The sequence below is a fragment of the Hemitrygon akajei genome, chromosome 5, assembly GCF_048418815.1.
Source record: "Hemitrygon akajei chromosome 5, sHemAka1.3, whole genome shotgun sequence".
NCBI classification, from domain to species: domain Eukaryota; kingdom Metazoa; phylum Chordata; class Chondrichthyes; order Myliobatiformes; family Dasyatidae; genus Hemitrygon; species Hemitrygon akajei.
Window position 1 is genome coordinate 140786095 of NC_133128.1, and position 20211 is coordinate 140806305.

Genomic DNA, 20211 nt, shown 5'->3' on the forward strand with positions numbered 1-20211 from the left:
CTGTCTATAAGGATCTTCTCACATTGTAAAAGCACATAATGGCCTCTGAAGGAGTTACAGTAGACCCGTGTGTCTTCAGAGGAGTCTGGTTATCTGCGACTGTGTGGCTGGAGACCCAGGATCTTTGTAATCTTCAGGCACAGAGCTCGAAAAAAGCGACATAATGGACTTTTAACATCGTAAACCAGTGAGTTGTTTATTATGTCCCCCCCCACCACTCGCTGGGAAATGGAGACACCTCTTCCTCCATTATTAGGGAAGAGAGAGAGAACCTGTGGTATGTATAATATCGGGTGAAACACGGAGTCTTTGGAGTAACTGCACGTCTGTCTTTGCTATTGCTTTGCTCACACTTGTGTGCTCGGTGGCAGGTGCCAATGCTTTTTTTTTTGCAGGTGGGGGAGGGGGAATTGTTGCTCGCTGCCGCTTATGCACAGGAGGGAGGAAAGCTGAGAGGGAACTTTGGGGTTCTAACAGTTAACTATCATTCATTCTTTGGGGCACTCCTCTGTTTTCGTGGATGGTTGTGAAGAAAAGGCATTTCAGGATTATATTGTATAAATTACTCTGACATTAAATTGTACCTTAGAACCTTTAAAATGACTCAAGCTAATAAAGGTATTGATATTTTTTCAAAATTGTAATAGTTATTTCTATCTTCTCAGGCTTCCAGCCAGATACAGGTGTCAATTTTAACCAACATTTCGATGACAAACTTCGTCATCTTCACCAGGGATGACGCCTAGGCAGAACGAGCTTGGTGGCATACATATTCAATTCCTGTTGTCCATCCCGGCTGATAATTTGAAGAACAAACCAATCAGGTTTCCACTGTTCCATCTTGTTTAAAATCATATTCCAGTTCTTACTCAGAGCAAGATCTTCGTCTTTGTTAAAATTTGTATTCTCTAGTCTTACTTCAATGGCCTCCTTCACCAGGAGCCATTGGTACGGCACAGTAATTTGGTGCTGTCAAAGTCAATCCTGTGGTCATTGAGTATGCAATGTTCTCCTACCCGACTTTTCTGGGTAACCTGAAGGGATACATCTCCTATGCTCTTCAATGCGGGTTTCCACTGTGCGCCCTGCCTGGCCAATACACGCTGTTCCGTATTCACAGGGAATCCTGTAAATGCCAGCTGTCCTGAGTCATATGTCAACTTTGATCCGCATAAGCTAGGATTTGAGGTTACGGGTTTGTGAATTGTATTAATCCGCTATTTCTTCAGGATCTTGGCAAGCTTTCCAGAAACCGTGGAAATACAGGGAAGACAGGTGGTAGTGACGGGTTCCTGCTAGTTGTTAAGTTTCCTGGTTTTTCTTTCAGCCCTTTTAAGGGCCCGATTGAGTTCCTTCACCTTGTAGCCATTCTGTAGGAACGTCATGCATAATCAATTTCCTCATGGAGACACTCCGGGTCCGAAATAGTTTCCACATGGTTAATCAAAGTATAAAGAACTGCTCTACATGGGGAGGTGTGATGGTGACTGTTACTGTTGAGGTACAAGCCCGTGTGAGTAGTTTTCTTATAGACACCATGTCCAAGGCTACTGTCCAGTGTCCGTCATATTAGAATATCCAGGAATGGGAGGCAACCATTCTTCTCCATCTCCATCATAAATTGAATGTTTGGATGTTCAGATGATTGTGGAACTGTTGGAGTGCCTGGAGTCCATGTGGCCACACTACGAAGGTGTCATTAAAGAAGCATTTAAGCGTTAAGGCAATACACTCAATGCCCTCTCCTCAAAGTCCTCATGGTAGAAATCAGCAATAGCCAGCAACAATGGCGACCCCATGGCTACTCCTTTCAACTGTTCATAGTAGTTCTCCCTAGAAAGGAAGTATGTCGATGTAAGGTTCTGTTCAAAAAGGTCAACAGTACCCTTTCAAACCTTAACTGCAGGAGAACCAAGATGTCCTTAATGGAAACTCTTGTGAACACAAGGACACCACCTCAAAACTGACCATTATGTCCTCCAGGTCAGCTGCATACTGGTTACTGTTTTTAAAAAGTCAGTTGAATTCATGATGTAATGCTCACAGCCCCCAACAAAGGGAGACAACATTGTAATTAAATGCTTAGCAAGGGAGTAAGTCATAGAATCTTTTGCACTGATGACAGGCCTCGGGGGGGTCGTTCCTTGTGTATCTTAGGGAGCTATAAAATCTTGGTGGTACCAGTACCTGAAGTAGAAGGGTCTTGCATACGTCTGTTGGCAGTCTGACAGAGGTCAGAGGTCAGAGAGGTCTGACAGTTGGCAGAGGTCATCCTCACAATCAAATCCATGGGATCCTGCTATAGAACTCTGAAGGCAGGATTGTCCAGAATCCATTGGACTTTCCAAACAAACATTCAATCTACGACGGAGATGTAGAAGAATGGTTACCTCCTGTTCCTGGACATTCTAATATGAAGTAAATTGGACGGTAGCCTTAGGCATGACATCTGTAACAAGCCCATTCACACAGACTTGTATCTCAACAATAACAGTCACCATCACGCCTCCCAACATAGAGTGGTTCTTTTTAACCATGGGAAAATTATTTCTGACCCAGAGATTCGCCACGAGGAGATAAAAGATGATTACGTACTACGTTCCTACAGAACAGCTACAAGGCAAAGGAAATCATTTGGGCCCTTAAAGAACCGATGGAAAAACCAGGAACTCATAGCTACTGCCCATTTTTCCTATATTTCCATGGTTTCTGGAACGAGTGTCAGGATTCTGAATAAATACCAGATTAATACCAACCACAAAACCATAAGGAAGCTCAAATCCCAGCTGACGCAGGTCAAACATGACCTGGGATTTCCTATGAATGTGGAGCAGTATATATCAGCCAGACAGGGTGCATGGTGGAAACCAACATCAAGGAGAGCAGGAGGTGTGCCCATTTGGGTTATCTGGAGAAATCAGTGGTAGAACATTACATATGCAATGACCACAGGATTGATTTTGACAGCACAAAACTACTGTGCTGCGCCAGTGGCTTTTGGGACCACTTGGTGAAGGAAGCCATTGAAAAGAAACTAGAGAATAAGAATTTTAACAAAGACAAAGGTCTCGCTCAGAGTAAGAATTTGAATACAATTTTATAAACAAGGTGGGACAGCGGAAACCTGATTGTTTGAGGAATCAATCAGGAGGGATGGACAACAGGAGTTGAATATATATACCAGCGGACTTGACGTGGCTTGGCATCATCCCTAATGAAGATGGTGGTGTTTATCATCAATTCATCAGTTAAAATCGATGCCAGTACCCAGCTGGAAGCTCATGAAGAGGTTATGTGTCATGTACACTGGGAAAGCACAAGATCCTTTTTCAGTTATTTCTCTATATACAAAGTTTTGATTTACAAAATTTTCATTGACATTTTACCAGAAAGCCTCTCTTTCTTAATGAAGGAATGTCTTTACTTATGGAGAACAATAATCTCCATTCTTTGATGACTGCATATCTAACTGAAGTATAACTAGAATGAGCACTGGTCTCAACACCAATTGCATTCTATTACTGCTCAACCAAAGCTTTTCTAGCTTTGTAAGTACTGTTATTAAACACAGGAGAAAATGGATACATTTTAAGCCAATTCTATGTGATGAATCACCAATTAGTTCTTTCAAACATTTAAAATCATATGCAACAAAATATTAAAACTTAGCAAGTGAATTTTCAGTCTAACTACTTTTGCTGTACTTTTTTTTCCTCAGCTGAGCATTCTGGGCAACACTAAACTAGCTGAGGCAGCATAATTCAAAATCATTGTTGAAATGCCTGCTGACAGAAATTATTCAGACTCATAAATAATTTCTCTTTGGTTTGCTCTGGAACTAAACTCTACAAGTCTAGATGACTGGAATTTCACATTTTAAATCTATGTAGTCCCTCAAACTTGCAATCTTTAATTTCCAACATCCTTACATCAGTTTCCCTACTTTCCATTCCTCCAGTGCCCTTGAATATTTTACTGAGCATCCACAGCCCTCGGAGGTGAGATTTCTGAAGATTTTTTAAAAAATGAGTAAACACCTTACCTCATACTAAATAACTAATCACATTCCAGTTCTCCACTGTGTCAAAAGAAATAATATCACATCTCATTCTTCTCAATGTTCATAAGTGCCCTCACACTCACTCCAACCTCAATGGTCATCTAATTAAATGTCCCATCCTAGAAATAATCTGAGTGATTTGAGACTGCACAAAAGAACTCCTAGGATTGGGGGACCATAATTAGAGGACTGCCTTTTGGACAGAGTACAAACTGAAAATAAATAGTTCAGTTTCAAATTGGCAGTCTGTCTCAATCCTAATGGGCTGGAGCCTGAGCAAATTACAATCCATGTTAATAAATGAAAGGACTGAGTGCAACTCACTTACGATTGCTGATAACACAAAACTGATTGGAAAAGTACGCAATTTAGATACCAACAGAGAATTTTCAAAATTTCAAAAGGAACCATTCCCTTTGTGACACTCTGGCCCATTCTTCCATCTGAATGGAAATCACAGTCTTTTGTAACTTTCCCATGCAACACCTGCCTGTTTACGTTCGGCCTTTCAGACAGTTCAGGGACCTAAATGGTTTAAGCAGAAATTTATTTGCATCTTTCCCAATATTGTGCACAGCACTCAATAATCATAATGTGGAGAAATCAAATGCAGATTGAGGGACTGCTTTGCAAACCTTCCTAATGCCTAACACTTTAATTCTCCTTCCCACACTCATTCAGACCCATCCTTTTGTGCCCTCTGGCATTCTCCTTACAATGCCTAAAGTTTGAGGAAACCACCTCAAATTTCTACCCAGACAAGATGGAGCTCTACTGTGAGTTCTACTACTTCAAGTAGTTCACTTTCCTGTTCATGTGAGAACTCATCAGCCCATCTGTGATACCAGCTGTTTTTTTTCTCTCCACCACCATAGTCTGGCCTGCCAAATTTATCCTATATTGATATCCTATAGTGATAGCTGTGTGGAATAGAGTGATAGCTGTGTGGAATGAGCTTCCTATAGAAGTAGTAGAGGCCAGTTCAGTTGTGTCATTTAAGGTAAAATTGGATAGGTATATGGATAGGAAAGGAGTGGAGGGTTATGGGCTGAGTGCGGGTAGGTGGGACTAGGTGAGATTAAGAGTTCGGCACGGACTAGGAGGGCCGGAATGGCCTGTTTCCGTGCTGTGATTGTTATATGGTATTACAGAATTTTTCAACTTTTTCATTCCTTTGTGTTTTCACTCTCTGTGCCCTCATTTCAGAATTTTTGCATTCTTTTTTCAGATCTGCCCCCATTAAATGATCAAATAGATGATCTCATTTATAACTTATTCCCAAAGCAATTGTGGCCTCACCTAACTTTAGATGTCCTTTGTTCTATTCACCTCCGTCCTCTTTGCAACTTAAAATCCACTTGTTTTCTCACTTGCACCAATTTGACAAAGAATGTTCAATCAAAAATGCTGCTTCTTTTCCCAAAGATATCTGATCTGCTGAGTGTTTCTAGCACTAATTTTATTTCAGATTTGCAATAAATCATTATTGATCTATTTTTTTTATTTGGTTTAAACAGTATATGGCCTTTTAGTGCAAGGGAGTTAAGAGTACTAATTTTAAGCCATTTGTATTGTGTAAATTCCTTGGTCTTCACCTCAAAAGATTCCTTAAGATTATTATAGTCGGGGGTGGTAATGGGGACAAGCTCCCACTACCTATTAAATGCTTCCATTGCATGTGCCTCAAATAGCCTCTGACAACCAAGTCCAGCTCCTGGCCTTTACACGTGGCTTAGCTACTAAGCCCGATAAAATTGTTTCTACTAAAAGGAGAATGGGCAAAAGTGGGTTACTGGCACCTTAAAGCCAGTTGATTTGGCAGATGGGGCTTGTCAGCTGCAGTTGGCAGTTCATCTAGGAGAAGGAAAACTCTGGTTTCAAACCTCCTGTGCTTTGTGGCTACCTACTCATGGGAAGGCTTCGGAAGTAAACCCTGAACTGAGAGAAAAATCTGGAGCTGGAATCCCTAAGGCAATCCTACATTGAGTTCAAAGCTGACTTGAGAACTTCTGCGACACTGCTGGTACTAAACTGTATTGGTTTTTGCCATTCCTTTGGGTTCATCGGATGCGTGCAGAGAAGGTGCACGCTATATGGGCAACAGCTTGCTCTCCTTATCGTACGGCACAGGCTTGTGTATCTAGACAGCTAGGACACAATATCCATGGTCAACTCTGACTGATGGAGGCCCTCACTCCAAAATGACATTGTCAATAGGTGTACACATTCTTCAGAATGATTCCTATAGATTAATTGTGCAGCGTTTACTAAAATAGGCCCATACTTATTCAGAAGAATTAGATTCTGACACCTTATAAAGTGGTTAAAAAATTGTACACTTCACTCCTGCTTCAGCCTACCCAATTTTTTTTAAATAAATGGAGCTCAAGCTTGATCTGCCCACTCTAGTAATTTATAGCTCAGCCATCACAAACTGTTCGTTAACTCTCTACCAATCTTGCTACCTTCAAAGAACATGGAGCTAACAAAATCTCTTAAATACTAGAACCTGGCATTAAAGTACCTCTGGAACAATTTTTTATCTCATCTCTCCAATCTGGAAAAGAAAGTAGGCTAGGGGATTACAAAGATACAAAAACAATGACAAAGCCTAAAGAAATGAGACTGACTGGGATAATGACAAACAAGTTTCTTACTTTCTCCAAGAAATCAATCTTTGCAGAGATCCTTAATCATCTTTAACTCCTCCCAGAGATGCAATCTAGCACTAATCTCATGACCTATCGGGTGGCAGTAATCCACATCTTCCTATATGCTTCAAAGACGTAACCTAAAGTAGTCACTTCATAGTGCTGCAGAAATACCACTTACACTGCTTGCATGGAACTCTCCACATCCTCCGGAGGACAAGCAGCTTCTCCAAGGCCAGCTTCAATGCTCTGAGCATGCCAAATCAGCTCCAGCAAGTACATCACATTGTCCCCATGTCTTGCTCCAAACTCCTGAAATAGGCCCTCTGTTATTATGATCATCAACATAGAGGAGAAAGTACTAAAATTTAGTACTTTAAGCAGGACATGGATGTGGCGAGGTCCTGGATGACAGATGAGTGGAGCACCAACACAGAGGCAGTATACAATAGGGCTAGAGTCGGCTCTACCTCCTGAGGAGACTGAGGTCCTATGGAGTATGCAGGCCTCTCCTTCACATGTTCTACCAGTCTGCTGTCACCAGTATAACCTTCTATGCAGTGGTGTGCTGGTGCAATGGCATCAACACAGGTGATTCCAACAGGCTTAATAAACTGATTAGAAAGGCTAGCTCTGTTATAGGAGTCAAACTAGACACATTGGAGGCTGTGGAAGAACAAAGGGCCCTATGGAAAATCCTGGCAATTCTGGACAATGTTTCTCACCCTCTGCATCCACCGTGGCTAAACAGAGGAGCACCTTTAGTAAAAGACCAAGACAACTGCGCTGCTCCAAAGAGCGCTATACGAAGTCATTCTTACCATCAGCCAATAGGCTCTATAATGAGTCAACCTACAGTTGGGGAAGTGATGACCCCTCCTTTTAGACTGTTTGTGGTAACTTATTTTTTTACTTCACTACTAATATTTATATTGGTGCACTTTTAATGCTACTGTGACACTGCAATTTCCTTTGGGATGAATATAGTATTGTATTTACCTAACTTGTAGAAATCCCTGTTGCGTGATCACTCAAGGTGTACAGGCCATACAAAATGCGTGAAAACATGTGAACATTATCCCAAACAATTCAACCCTTTGGTCAAGCACTGCCTCCCCTATCTACTGCAGAATCTGTGATCCCATATGGATTCTTCCACTAACTTGGATTCAACAGAACTGACTTAGAAGCAAATCACCTTCAATTTTGATGGGCTGCTGAAGAGCGACAACCTGATAGTTTGTGAACATCACCCACAAATGTAGCCATATGATTCATAGTGCCAACCAATGTCTGTCACTGACAAAAGACAGTCAAATGTCTCTTGACATTCAATATCTGACCATTGCTAGATCCCCACTATTAATATCCTATTAAGACTTTAGCAGCTTTCAAAGTCATAATATCATACCCAAAGTTACCATAGTTAACCAGCATATGGGAACTTGCATATTACTTCCAAGCAATAGATTACTCTGTCTTGAAAATATACCAAGTAGTTTCAGTCTATTTGAGTCTAAGTACTAAAATCACTGTCCAAAATCACTACGATTTACCAGAGCATAAAACATTTAAAAGTTTGCAAGATGGTGGCATTTACATATGGGTGATAAATCTTGAGATTTACTCAAATATCTTGCAATATGAACTTTTGGTCACCAATTACATGAAACTGTAGACACCAGTCAATGACATCAAAGTTAAAAAAACTTATTCTGGAGCTCTTCAGCCATCACTGCAGAACACCAATATTGAGGAATGAATTAAGCAAATAATAGACTATTTTGAATGATGAGATGGACAACTGAAATATGCAAATGAAAATGTTCTCACCACAAGAATACCCAAATTTAGGATCATTAGATTTGTGTACAATTCGAACAGGTACACTGAAAATTCTACACATTCACTTAAACTTGATTGAGGTTTCACTGACAGTACTACAAACATCTTAACCTCATTTAAAAGCACTGCACCTTCACGGGTGCCTCAAAAGAACAATGAATAAGCCACTATCCTTTGTAGTAATGTGCTATTTCCTACTTAAAGAAAACTTCCTGTCATTTCAAACTCCTTTAATCCATTCTGAAACATAACAAAATTCATTCTAGGTTAAGTATAATATACATTTATACATCATGTTATAAATCTAATATATAAACTACCACTTCCCCAAACACCAATCACTCTTAATAAACAAATATAGATCAGCACAATTGCAAGAACCTCATCCTTCACCAGTTTTACCTCAACACTGTCAGAGGAGGATGAATACAAATATAGTTTGCACTACAAACAAACCAAGATAATCCTTGTGCAAGTAATACCAAAAATCTTAAAGGCCATTGAGTTGCTCCGGATTTCAAATCTGGATGTACTAAAATGATTGAGACTGTTTGAGACAAGGCAGTGGGAAATTGCCTGTGGTTTAGAAATAGCACATCTTTTTCATAACTAAGAGTGACTGATTTAATATGATAGAATGCAGTAGTATATATACGTCAATGATAACACCAAGGAAAATTTTCTGATGATTTGTAAACTCCATATTTTTAGCACTTTGGTGAATTCACCTCCAAGAATCTGCAAGAGATGTTCTGTTAGCCACTCACTTCCATCACAATATGTTTTCAAAGTCAGAACATGCTCCACCATGCAAAGTTAAAAACAAAATGTCATCAGACTGCTCACATTTTCCCTGCTATTGAGCAAGATCTTAGTTGATCTTTTATTTGGTACCACTTTCCTGCACTAACTACATACTTCTTAATATCTAATAATCCGTAATCCGTCTTGAAAATACTTGGTAACTGAGCTTTCTAAACTCTACTAGGTAGATAACTTTTTCTTAGCTCTGTCCTTACATTGAGACTGTGAACCCCAGGGTTCTAAACACTCCCCTACCGGAGAAGAAAATTCCATATCTACCCAATTAAACTCTACAAGAAATCAACTGCACTGTTCCTAGAAGTTCCAACTTTAAAAAAATCATAATCCACTACGTGATACAGTACTAACTTCCCCACAAAGTTTAAACTGAAGCAATATTATGCTAAGTATTCAAAATCCTGACCTCTGAAATACACGTAACCATCTAGGTTCATCATGGGGAACAAAATAATCCAGATGAGCTAGCAAATATTTGCTCCATAATCAACACCACAAAATCAGATTGCCTGATTATCAGAATGTTACACGCAAATGACCAATTGCATTTCCACAACAGTAATTACACACTATTTTACATTCTATTAAGAACTTTGGAGCAGGCATAGTCAATAATAAGATGTTGTATTAATGCAAGACTTTTCCTCTTTGGAAAAGATATTTTGGGACCAAAGCCACAATTTCACAAATTTCTGAACAGCATAGAACATCCAGGTTTTGGTTACTTGTTTTAATCAAGTTGGTTACAGTCAGTAATAAAGGTTGTGCATGTTCAGGAACTAACCTCAATGCCATGACTGAAATAAAAGGATAAAATGCCATAGTTCACACTTTATTAAAATTAAGTATGACAGCACTGGAGTTATACTGGTTGGAAAACCAGAGGTCTGAATAATTTCTCATTCCAATGTAGCTTTTTATTAAATGCAGAATCTAGAATAAAAAAATCCAGCATAGACCAGGACCATTTTAAAAACCAATTCGGATCTCTATGGCCTTATGTATATCTGCCATGTTTACCCAATCTAGACTAAGTGTCTTCAGATGCATTCTCAGCTGCCATCTGAAATTGGAAAGATATCTTCTCCATTCAAAGGCACATAAAACATATCAACAACTCAAGACAATTATAAGAAAAGCTTTTGCCCACATAACCCAATAATACATCATCCAGGTTGAGACATGAACTGCTGAGGGAAAATGCAACAGCCGTCCCCTGTGGGACCAGTTACTACCTCCAGAGGAAGAAAGAAAATGAGAAATGCAATTTACAAGAGGAAATAAGCAAGAGTACAGGCTAAATATAGGGAAAACATTTTCTCAAATACAAAAACTGCTGCTATGCAACCTGAAAAAAAAGTAATTTTTCAAATGCAAATCAGAATCTGAAGCTATTAAAGGGAAACTTCTCAAGAGGTTAGCCACATTGAAAGTTAAAGGATAGAAGCACAAATAATAAATTCCAAAATCAGAGGCACATTAACTTCAACCCAATGGAAATATTCAAACCAAACTAAATTTCTATCTGGTCAACTTCTATCTTGTTAATAAATAAAGGGAATTGTTAGAGTCAGAATACTACAGCACAGAAAAAGGTCACTCAACCTACCTAATCCGAAGCAACCCAATATTCTGCCTTGTCCCATCCACCAGCACCTGGACAATATCTAAGTCCCCTCATCCATGTGTCTATACAAACTTATCTTCAATGTTACAATTCAGAAATCAGGTTTATTATCACAGGCATCTGACATGAAATTTGTTAACTTAGCAGCAGCAGTTCAATGCAATACATAATACAGAAAAGAAAAAAATAATAAAAATATCAATAATAAGTAAATCAATTACAGTATATGTATATTGAATAGATTTAAAAATGTGCAAAAAACCCAGAAATACTGTATATTAAAGAAAGTGAAGTAGTATCAAAGGGTTCAATGTCCATTTAGGAATCAGATGGCAGAGGGGAAGAAGCTGTTCCTGAATCATTGAGTGTGTGCCTTCGGGCTTCTGTACCTCCTACCTGATGGTAATAGTGAGAAAGGGGCATGCCCTGGATGCTGGAGGTCCTTAATAATGGAGCTGTCTTTCTGAAACACTGCTCCCTGAAGATGTCCTGGGTACTTTGTAGTCTAGTACCCAAGATGGAGCTGACTAGATTTATAACCTTCTGCAGCTTTTTTCGGTCCTGTGCAGTAGCCCCCCCCCCCCCCCCACCATACCAGACAGTGATGCAGTCTGTCAGAATGCTCTCCACAGTACATCTATAGATGGACCCATGTCCACCACTTACGCCGTCAGCTTGTCCCACACTCACACCACCCTCTGAGTGAAGAAGTTCCTTCTTGAATATTTCACCTCACAGTCTATTCCTACAGACTCTAGTTCTAGTCTCATCCATCTTCAGAAGGAAAACATCCTACATACATTTACCATATATATCCCTCATAATTTTGTATACCGCCAAGATTTCACCTCATTCTCCTGCATTCAAGGGAATAAAGTGCTAAATTATTCAACCGTAACTCAGGTCTTCAAGTCCTAGCATCATCCTGATAAATTGTCAAGTTTATTAAAATGTTTCCTGTAGATAGGTGAAGAGAACTACAAACAATACTCTAAACTTGGCCTCACTGATGCCTTGTACAACTTCAACATAATTTCCCAATTCATGTAGTCTGTGCCCTCATTGTAAAAGCCCTGCAACATCAGTTTTAATGAATTAAGGATTTGTATTCCCAGGTACCTCAGTTCCAATGCACTCCTCAGTGCCCTATTGTTCACTGTGTAAATCCTACACTGGTTTGTCCTCCCAAAGTGCAACACCTCACACTTGTCTGCATTAAATTCCATTTTCTGTTTTTCAGCCCATTTTCTCAGCTGGCCAAGATCACACTGCAAGCTTTGATAATCTTCCCTGCTGTTCACTATAACCCTAGACCCAGCACTGATCCCTGCATCATACATTAGTCACAGGCCTCCATTCAGAGAGACAATCCCATCTACCACCACTCTTTTGCTACTCCGGTTAAGCCAAAGTTGAATCCAACTGACCACATATTAATAAAATATATAGAATTTCTTTTCCTTATAGATTTTATAATGATATAAATACTACATTCCCACTGAAGATTTATGATAATGCTAGAGGAAAGGAAGTCCACAATCTACTCCTGAATAAAGTCCAGTGATTCCTGGTAAAAAGTATTTGTAAACATCACCTTGGGATAGATTGCGATTAGCCCTGCCAGTAACTTACTAAGCACAACTTTCAAGCACAAAACAAAACTACATTGACTAGCAATTGAAAAACTGGACCTCAGTTTGAGGCCGTGATTTCAAACGAGTGAGGAAAAAAATTAACATTGACAATATTAAGAAAATAACTTGAGCACAACATTAAAATTATTTTCAAAGTAAACTATGCACCACCTATTAAATAATGCAACCCAAGCTTAATATCTGAAGAATAAATTGACAAAAAATAGTTCTAGTTATTTGAGTAATCATGACAATGAACACTGCAAATATTAGATCACCCACACCCCCACAAAGCCAAAACAGTTCCAAAACTCTTGGATCTGTAGTTAGCAGAATTGAGCCTCTAGCCTAAGTACACAGCCAATTGAAGTGTTTCTTGTTCCAAGCAACAACCCCAAGGACCAGATGTAAATTGGAATCACTTTTTCTGGATGTGTAACAGATGTTTGACATTATTGTACATATTCAATAGATTTGTGACTCGCAAATTGTGACCAAAGACAGTCGCTTCTAGGGCTGCCAAAGATACACACCCCATACCATTTCCTACCACAGTTATTCCAACAATTACGACTGCATTTGGAGTTGTGCAGTTGTCTAATTTAAGTAGCATGTTTGCAGTGACCTCATCCAATCAACTGAGACAAGCCCCTCTGTGGTGTCAGAAAGGCAAAGCTCACTCTGTCATTGGCTTTCAGTGGAAGGGTGTGCAAAAAGATGGGCATTAGCACCCCCAAAGAATGGTCAATGATATCCATTGATTCCTGATAAAGAGTATTTGTAAATATCACTTCAACCACCATTGTCTTTGTAAGTATTTTCTGCCCCTCAGTTCTGTGTGTGTGTGTGGGGGGGGGGGGGGGAATATGAAAAGGGCGATTTGTTGCCCTTCAGTGAAATGAGAGGAGTGCCTCTTGTATTCCTGCCACTGCCTGTAAGGAGTTTACGTTTTCCCTGCGACCGCATGATTTTCCTCTGGGTGACTGTTTCCTCCCACAGTTGGTAGGTTAATTGTCATTACAAACTGTCCCGTGATTAGGTTAGGGTTAAATCAGGGGTTCACGGGCAGCATGGGTTCGATGAGCCAGAAGGGCCTATTTCCACGCATGCTGCATCTCAATAAATAAAATTGTTCCGTAGACAGAAGAAAAAAAAGCCTCTGCCTGAGTGGGGGGAGGGATGGAAAAAAAGGAAATCACACATCTGTGGTCCAGGAAGTGAAGAAATATTTGTCCACGTGAGGGAGACGCGAGCCGGGAAAATTCTGTCCCTCTGTACCCCAGGGAGTGGAGGTGAGGAATCCCTTGCCTCTCAATTGCCCAGAGGGGTGGGGCTAGACAATCTCCGGCCCGCAGTAATTGGAGACAGCTCAGTGATGCAAGGATGGGACAATCCTCTGCCCCGCAGCAGGGGGAAAAGTAGTATCCCTGTTCCTCAGAGGTGTACGAGGGGAAACTGATCATGAGCAGCCAGAAAACTAGAATCACTGTTCCGTAAGAGCTCGGAATGGGGGGGGGGGGGGGGGGAATTGGGAGTGAGAAAGGAAGAGAAATATTTCTCATTGCCGGAGAGAAGGGGGGTGGTGCTGGAGGAAAACAAATCTCTATTGTGCAGGAAACTAGGAAAGAAGAAATCTGTTCCTCAGTGATTGCGGGAACGGAACCCTTTCAGCCTGGAAAGAGATAGAACTTAGGCCCCAAGCGACTGGAGAGAGTTCGGTGACCGGGGAGGAAGGTGGAAATCTTTGTCCCTCAGTGGCCTGGGGATGGGTGGCATAGTCTCCGTCTGTCAGTGGCTCGGGATCTCGGACCCTCAACTGGCCCAAGGAAGCGGGGGGGGGGGGGGGGGGGAGAATATTGGGGAGGGAGATGAAATATCTGTGGTGTCCGGCAGCGGACCGGGGACGGTGAGTCTCTCTCGGTGAGCCGGGAGAGAGGCCGCAGTCTCCGTCCCTCGGTGGCCCACGTAGGGAGGGAGAGGTGTCACTACATCGCGGCCGGGAAGAAATATCGGTGTCCGACGGCCGGAGGGTCTCCGTCCCACAGCCGCCAAGGGCCGGTAAATCTGTGCCACGGTGACCCATGGATTGGCTTTTGGGTGGGGTGGGATGTGTGGCTTGCCACAGACACATCCCCATTGCCACCCCCCCCCCCATACCGCCAAACGGCGGCCACCCTCTTTCCTTCCTTCCTTCCACTCACCGCCTGCCTGTCCTCTCGCTCTCCTCGCCGCCGCCGCCGCCGCCGCCTCACGCTCCCCGGTCCAGTCCGCGCCGCGCGCTCCGGCCGTAGTGACTTATTGTGTGGCGGCACTTCCGGTCCGCCACCCCCACCGCCACCAGCGCGCCCCCGCCCGGCCACGCCCCCTCCCCCCCTTAAAACGGCAACACCGCGGCGGCGGCGGCGGTGGCGGCGATGATGAGGGAAGGGTGGGGGCACAAGCGCTCGCAGGAAACGTCTGAGGCGTGACCGCCACACTTTGGATTTACACATCAATGAAGAATGCGCAAGAGTCTGGGGATGCTGGAACGTGGAAGAACGCGGCGGGTCGAGCTGCAGTTCCCGAGCTATCTCATTTCAGATCGAGACGCTGCATCAAGGTGCCTGAGAGAACAGAAATACTGTAGTTGGAGCGCAAGAGATTGGAAAGATAGGAAGGGTTGAGGGTATATCTGCGTGACTAAGTTGGTACCTGCAGACGGTGTCAACAAGTACCAGCACGCTTGTTGCGGCGGGAGGAACAGATCACGATGGGACTAAAAGCCACATTGGAGCAATAGGAAGAAAGCCATTGCTGAAGGTCTTCAGGCAATTGGACGCCAAGAGCAAGCAAAGTCCAGTGACAGGGCGGGGAATAGAGAAATTGCCAAACTTGAAATACATACAACATCGTCAAACCTCACTGAAACTACATTAATAGGGAACATTCAGTACATTCACCACAGCGATAAAACAGTATTTAAAATTTATTTAGGCTTCACTGCTCCAAGACACAAGAGTCCATCAGATACTGATAAACATCATTTGAACTTTCATTATCTATTCCAAATGGTTTTGGCAATCAACAGAAAAAAGCTGCCAGAAATTTTAACCTTGTGATTCCGTTGAACCAATGATAACAATATTTAACAATAAACTGCTGGAGTACATAACTGTTAGTTAATCATTAACCTAGAATTGATTAAATCCAGCAAGGGGATTATGCAAATGCAAAGAGAAAGGAAAATCAGAATCAGGTTTATATCACCGGCATGTGTCATAAAATTTGTTAACTTAGCAACAGCAGTTCAATGCAATACATAATACAGAAGAAAAAGTTAAAATAAATAACAGTATATATATATATATATATATAGATTAAATTCTACTAAGAATGAAACTGTAGCTAACACCACCCATTATATGCATCAAGGTCTTTAGTTATCAATGATTCTACATAAGAAATATAGAAGTGAAGTGGAGAAAAATCAAATTCTTCTTTTACTGCTGTGATTCTACTGTGATCATTTCTGTATGTAGACATTTTCACCCAGATTCTTCAAACTGATGTTAATATTCTGATTCCACAAGGATAGCAGGAATTATGTGATGCCAGGTTTCTTGTAATAGGTATCAATGCAACATGTATTCTGCATAAATGTCTCTTTAAGCATATCCTAGGGAGAGAGCCCGCACTGTCACAAAGAGATTCTGCACACAGAGACAGGACCACTGGAACTGTGACCCCCCCCCCCAAACCTTCAAGACAGTGACTTAATGGGCAATTGGTGATGGGCAATAAACGATGGCCCTGCAAGTAATACCCCAGATCCTCAAAACAAAAGGCCAGCTCTGAGATTAGTGCCACTTTTCTTTCCCCACTGCTCGCCAGATAATTCCTCATTTACTTAATTCCATCTTGCATGTTTTTTTTTTGAGAATCTGCTTCCACCATGCTTTCAGTCCATCGATTCCACTCTCCTCTCAGTTCAATTAAAATCTGTCTGTCTATACACAGGCAAAATTGAAGGGTTAAATGTAGCCACATTAAATTACAGGAAAAGCCATCAATGGTCTAACACCACAATCTGTATGAACAACTGAAGTCCAGTGAGAACAGAAGAAAACCACTTTGCCTCTCCATCACTTGTGCTTGGGGTTGAGGCCTGTTTGTGCATCCCTTCATAAATTAAGATAAAGATTAAATTAGCTTTACTTATCACATGTACATTGAAACAGACAGTGAAAATGCTTCAATTGCATCAACGACCAACGCAGTCCGAGGAATTGCTGGCAAGTGTCACCACACCTCCAGCGCCAACAAGGCATCCCCACAACTCACTAACCCTGGCTGGTACATCTTTGGAGTGTGTGAGGAAACTGGAGCACCCGGATGAAATACACATGGCCATGGGGAGAATGTACAAACTCCTTGCGGACAATGGCAGGAATCGAACCCGGGTCATTGGTGCTGTAAAGCAGTACACTAACTGCTGTGCGATGGTGCTGCCCCCAACTCCTCCAGTTATTACATAGTCTTGACACAATGAGGCTTTTGTCCAATATCAAAGAGGTTCAAGGAGAACAAACTCTGATGGACAGGCTAAATATACATATAGCTCTTTCAGCACACATACTCTTGCTCACACCCTCTTCCTTGGATCTGACCCCTCAGATTCTCTCACCTTCCTCTTTCAATCTGCCTTCCCCATCCCCCATTGCATTTCATACCTTCCGCTCTTTACTTGCTCTCTTTACCTCATCCCTTTTCATTCACCCTTGTGTCTTCCCTACTCTCCCAACCCTTCCTTATTCCACCTGCTTTTCCGCACCCACTTCTCTCTGCCCCTACTTTCTCCTAATCTCACATTTGCCTTCCCAACTGCTGTTAGTACCTGCATTTAGATGCTTCTGCATTGTAAAACTGCAAAGGGATGGCTGGTGAAGCAGAAGGTCAAAACGGAAGCCAAATTACTGCAGAAAATTGCAAGGTTATTCATTTTGGGCAGAAGTGCAAAAAAACACTATGTTGCAAATCAGAGAAACCAGTGAATATACTGTAGCTGTCCGGAGGGATCTACACTCAGCCAGAATTGTTATCACAGCTGCTCAGTTATCTCTAGATAACCTCTCCCTACCCCCCCCCCACCCCCACCACATGCTCTAGAGCAGGGGTTCCCAACTTCTTCATGCCATGGACCAATATCATTAAGCAAGGAGTCCATGAACCCCAGGTTGCAAACCCAGGCTCTAGAGCAATTACCATCAGACTCATGGTGAAAACCAACAATTGAACTGGCATCAATTTTCCTTAGCATTGGACAGTCCCAGGCTTTGCACATGCACTTTATGGACTGTCTGGCATTTAAATTATAGCTCTTGGTTCTAAACTACAGATTCTGTAAAAAAGAAAAAAAAATCACTTTTAACTCCAGAGAGTGAATTCAGAAATTAGGGGTGCAAAGTGACTTGGAGTCCTAGTGCAGGACTTCCTAAAGATAACTTAATGCAATGTTAGCACTCACTTCAAGAGGACTGGAATATAAAAGCAAGGATGTAATGCTGAGATTTTAAAAAGGCATTAACAACACCACACTTGGGAGTATTGTGAACAGTTTTTGGCCCTTTATCTAAGAAAGGATGGAGAAGATCCAGAGGAAGTTCTCTAGAATTATGGGAATGAAAGGGTTAACACGTGAGGAGCATTTGATGACCCTGGGCCTGTACTTACTGGAGTTTAGAAGAATGAGGAGGCGGGGCATCTCATTAAAACCTATCAAATGTTGAAAGGCCTAGATAGAGTGCACATGAAGAGGATGTTTCTGCTCCTATGTTTGTAGTCAATATCCTGATGGACGTAATTCTATCTTTTAGATTCTGATGGATATTAGACATATTTGTGTAACACCTATTTTTACACTTTGCATCAAGTTATCAGGTGAATCTATGCTCAACTCTTTCATAATGTGTGGTACCCAGGCTGTTCTCAGTTCCCCAGCTTGGTCTAGACATACCCTCCAATAGAATCTCTACTTCTGTTTAAGGTCTCCAGATAGAAAGGTCAACATTCTATTTCGCTTTCATTCTATGTATCTACCCATGACTTTTTAAATGATATACTTTGACAGAAACCCCCCCCCCCCCCCCCCCCGGACTTCCAGCTTTTCACCAACAGTTGTGCCATCACAAAGAAGGTGTGATAGTGCCTCTACTTTCTTAGAGGTTTCAGTACAGTAGATCATCATGTCATCCAAAAATCTGACAAACTTCTACAGATGCACAATTTGGATGGTTGCATCACATCTGATATGGAACTACCAATGCCCAGGTATGGAAGTCTACAGAAAGTGGTGGACACAGCCCTGTCCATCATGGACAAAGCCCTCCACACCTCTATGCACAATTACGAGGAGTGTTGCCACAAGAAAGTATCCATCATCAAGGACCCCTACTATCCAGGGTATGCTCTCTTCTTGCTTCTACCATTGACAAGAGGTACAGAGAAGCCTTAGGTCCCACACCACCTGGTTCAAGAACAGTTAGTACCCTCCAACCATCAGGCTCCTGAACCAGTATGGATAACTTCATTTGCCTCAACTCTGAACTGATTTCACAACCCACAAACTCACTTTCAAGGACTCTACAATTCAGGTTCTCAGCATTATTTATTTGCACAATTTGTCTTATTTTGGACATGGATTGTTTGTTAGTCCTTGTTTATGTATACTTTTTCATAAAATCTATTGCATTTATTTTCCTGTAAATACCTGCAAGAAACTGAGTCTCTGGGTAGTTTATGGTGACATACATACTTTGATAATAAATTCAATGAAATCAATAAATTTTATGAAGTCAATAAAGTCAATAAAATCCTTGACTTGTCTCTGGGTTCTTGGTGGACCACCAACTTCCTTCTGGTTTTCAACAGTAACTCTAGGAAATCTAGATGCCAACGTTGCAGATGTTAAGACACCATGAATTCAGTCACTTCATTCACTGCAATCATGTTTGGCATGTCTACACGCCTACTTACATATTTCTTCAACTACTTAAATATGCTTACTCATTCACAAACATTCCACCTCTTAACAGTTTCGATAGACAGTCAACCTGAGAGCATGGTTCAGCTGGCTGTCAAAGTGTTTTCCCAGACTGGGCTTGTCACTTTCAGTGGGAAGGTACTAAGCTGTGTAGGTTTCACCAGTCAGGAGCTGGATTCCGGGATCTGCACCAGGTGTGGATGTGGGCCCCTAGCCATTCACTGAAACGTCAGCAAGATATGAGAGATTCCACAACAAAGGTTTTGTTGACAGAGCTATCAGGCAGCAGTTAACAAGCCACTCGCTAACGCCCAGTCTGGGTTTCACCAGGACCGTGTGGCTCCAGAACATACTATAGGCTGGGTCCAAACAGGCAGTAAAGAGCTGAATTCCCGAACCAAGTGAGAATGACTGTTCTAGGCAGCAAACACAGAATTTAAGCAGGTGCAACTTCAAAGAGTTCAAGAAGCCAATAGAAATGATGCAGAATATCTCCACTGGCTTATACCTGGAGTCATAGTTTAACACAAAGGGAGTTGATAATCATCCCAGTC

At 41.7% G+C, this 20211-nt stretch overlaps 1 protein-coding gene across 4 annotated transcripts in view; it reads right to left on the reverse strand.

Annotated features, from left to right (window-relative positions):
* The window catches only part of raph1a (Ras association (RalGDS/AF-6) and pleckstrin homology domains 1a), a 205865-nt gene extending 190882 nt beyond the window's left edge, over positions 1-14983 (reverse strand). For all 4 annotated transcript variants that reach the window (XM_073046682.1, XM_073046681.1, XM_073046680.1 and 1 more), the window contains exon 1: positions 14841-14983. The gene's annotated coding sequence lies outside the window, so the exon portion shown is untranslated. The remainder of the gene's footprint in view (positions 1-14840) is intronic.
* Positions 14984-20211: the final 5228 nt, after the last annotated feature.